Genomic DNA, 3,201 nt, shown 5'->3' with positions numbered 1-3,201 from the left:
CTGTACTTGGTTAAATTTATTTATTTATTTATTTTTGAGATGGAGTCTCGCTCTGTCACCCAGGCTGGAGTGCAGTGGCATGATCTTGTCTCACTGCAACCTTCACTTCCTGGGTTCAAGCAATTATCCTGCCTCAGCCTCCAGAGCAGCTGAGATTACAGGCACGTGCCACTATGCCCAGCTAATTTTTGTTATTTTTAGTAGAGAAGGGGTTTCACCATGTTGGCCAGGCTAGTCTCAAACTCCTGACCTCAAGTGATCGGCCTGCCTTGGCTTCCCAAAGTGTTGCTATTACAGGCATAAGCCATCGCACCCGGCCTGTACTTGGTTAATTTTTAAAATTTTTTGTAGGGACGGGGTTGGGAGGGCATCTCGCCGTGTTGCCTAGGCTAATCTCGAACTCCTGGACTCAAGCGATTCTCCCACCTGGACGTCTTAATGTGCTGGGATTACAGGCGTGAGCCACTGTGCCTGACCTAGTATTCACATTTTTTTTTTTTTTTTTTTTTTTTACACCTGTCCCTAATACTTTATTGGTCACCTCTAGGCCTGTGTGCGGCTAGGTGGGCTCGGGGGAGGGCGTCACTATTCAGCTCCTAGGTGGAGGCATGAGAAGGCCTTGGCCTAGCCCTCCAGGGTCCCAGACTGTAGGGTTTGGAGGGGCAGGTCTGGCCTTTCCTGGGTCAGCACAGGGCACCCAGGTGGGGGCACAGGTGGACACCCAGCACAGGCACCTAGGTAGGGGCACAAGCTTACTATCCGTTGGCTAGCCTAATTGTGTTTGGAGAAATATTCCTTGCTGTCATCCACGTTGGGCTTAATCGTGTCACTGCCAGGCTTCCAGCCAGCGGGACAAACTTCTCCATGCTCGTCTGTGTACTGGAAGGCCTGGACCAGCCGCAGAGCCTCATCCACGGAGCGTCCCACAGGCAAATCATTAACAGTGATCTGGCGAAGGACACCCTTGCCATCGATGATAAATAGGCCCCTGTAGGCAATGCCTTCATCTGTTTTCAGCACGCCGTAATCCTCAGACAAGCGTCTGGTCACGTCAGCAAGCAGGGGGATGTTCAGGGGGCCCAAGCCTCCTTCCTTCCGGGGGGTGTTGATCCAAGCCAGGTGGGTGAACTGAGAGTCCACCGAGACGCCCAGCACTTCGCAGCCCAGCTTGCGGAAGTCCTCGGCACGGTTGCTGAACGCGATGATCTCCGTGGGGCACACAAAAGTGAAGTCCAGAGGGTAGAAAAAGAGGACCACGTACTTCCCTTTGTAGTCCGACAGCTTCACCTCTTTGAAGGCGCCGTCAACCACGGCTGTGGCCTTGAAGTCAGGGGCTGGCTTTCCGATGCGCGCGTTACCGGTGGCCATGACTGAAAGCTGCGTGGGCAAGGGCTAGACGCACGGACGATCACACGCGTGGACCCGCGTTCTCAGCGCCGTATTCACATTTTGAACACACATGCCAGCGGTCTTAGTGGCATGTCCTTTGTGGCTCACAGCAGTGAAAATATTAATCTAATCAGTCAGTTAATTTCCACAGTAGAATGTAAAGTCCAAGAGCTTTCATGTTAACTACAACATTTTCGTGACACATTTTAGTAATGAGAGGAGCAACTTTTTATGTTTGAATTTAGATAAATCTATATAAGAGAGAAAGTTTCACCCAACACCATTCCTTAATTCTTTTGCAGTTTTGGAACAAAATGTTTCCAGAGTTGTTCTACTTTTTGTTGGTGCTGATGAAAAAACGCAAGTTTTAACTATGTGAAAATTGATGTTTAATACAATCTGAAACCATGGTTGTGTTAGATAATGATGTGAGCTGTCTAAAAGATAACTTTTTCTGATTAGAAAAGTACTCTTCCACTTTAACAGAAGAATTTCATGAAAATCTTCACACACAATAGAAGCCACAGAACTGGTGGAACTGATGGTTTTGTTCATAAAGTCTGATTTCCTGCTCTAAAAAAGATTTATCCCACTTTTCCACTGAGTACAAAATGGCGTACGGTCAACTTTGTAAAACTACATGTTCTTCTCATACCTTTTGTACTCATTTTGATAGCAAAATAAAAATTGCATTTAAAATGTTTTCCCCGAACTCTTCAGACAACCTGGAACTGTTGACAAATTTAGCCAGATTCACTCACACATACCCCAACCAGGACAGCCAGTGGAAGCATTCCATAGGCCCCCAGGCCTTCGGTTGGTGGGGAGTCACCCCATGCCTCCCTGCCTCCCACTCGACTTGTCTCCTCTGCATTCTGGCTCCTGATGTTGGGTTTTCTCTCTCAAGTCTGGTCCTGCTCTTCCCCTTTGGTCTCCTTGAATGATCCCAGCTACCTCGGTCCTGGGCTTACCGGGCTCAGCTGACTTGGCCTTGCCCCTGGCTCACTCTGTTCCAGCTGCATCTTGCAGGTGCTCTGCACTGTCCTGGCTGAGGATGGAATCCCCAGCAATGAATTGTCTGGCCACTTGTCACTGAAACAGAGGTGCCAGGGACATGCCCTCCATTACAGGGATAGAGAAGAGATGGTTGTCAGGTCCCAGGGCCTGCCCTTGTTGGGGGTGCACACCGTCATCCCCCTGCAAGTATGTGCCCAAGCCGAGGAGAGGCTTGGGCAGCTCTTAGGTCCTGGACATCTGCTTTTGACCACCGAGCCTCTGTGGGGAGCCGTCTGCTGGACTTTCTGATGGACCTGTCCCATCCTAGTGCCACAGTGACATCTGATATGCCTCACTACCTGTGCTCAACAGACTGCCACCCGCCCTGTTTATCTAAGAGCCTTTCTTCCTCCACAGGCCACTCTATCGGATTTCCAATGGAGGCTGCAGTTTTATATAATTACAGCCTTCACTGAGTATTTTCTGTGTGCCAGGCACTGCACTAAGCATTTTGCACAGATAATCTCCTTATGCCTAATTAAAACCCCGTGAGGTAGGTACTATGTTCATCTCATTTCACAGATGAGGGAACAGAAGCTTCTAGAGTTTCTATCACTGGACAGTAGTTACCACAGTTTTCCAATTCGTGCCCAACAGCTAGACTGAATGACTCACCTGGCCCCACACAAAGCCATCATCCCCGAACAGGCCAGCTGTAAATCTGCCTCCCTGTATCCATAACATTCCATTCCTTGGACACTAGAGCTTCCATCTTTATTCCCACTGTGCCCCATCATAATGCCAGCTGCCTGTTAA

At 49.1% G+C, this 3,201-nt stretch overlaps 1 pseudogene across 1 annotated transcript; it reads right to left on the bottom strand.

Annotated features, from left to right (window-relative positions):
- Positions 1–488: 488 nt before the first annotated feature.
- On the bottom strand, positions 489–1,445 carry LOC101024926 (annotated as a pseudogene). Its single transcript, XR_641898.1, has one exon. The product of XR_641898.1 is annotated as a peroxiredoxin-2 pseudogene (transcript).
- Between the last annotated feature and the right edge of the window lie 1,756 nt (positions 1,446–3,201).

Source organism: Papio anubis, chromosome X (genome assembly GCF_008728515.1).
Source record: "Papio anubis isolate 15944 chromosome X, Panubis1.0, whole genome shotgun sequence".
Classification (NCBI taxonomy): domain Eukaryota; kingdom Metazoa; phylum Chordata; class Mammalia; order Primates; family Cercopithecidae; genus Papio; species Papio anubis.
This window is presented reverse-complemented; position numbering and strand designations above follow the sequence as displayed.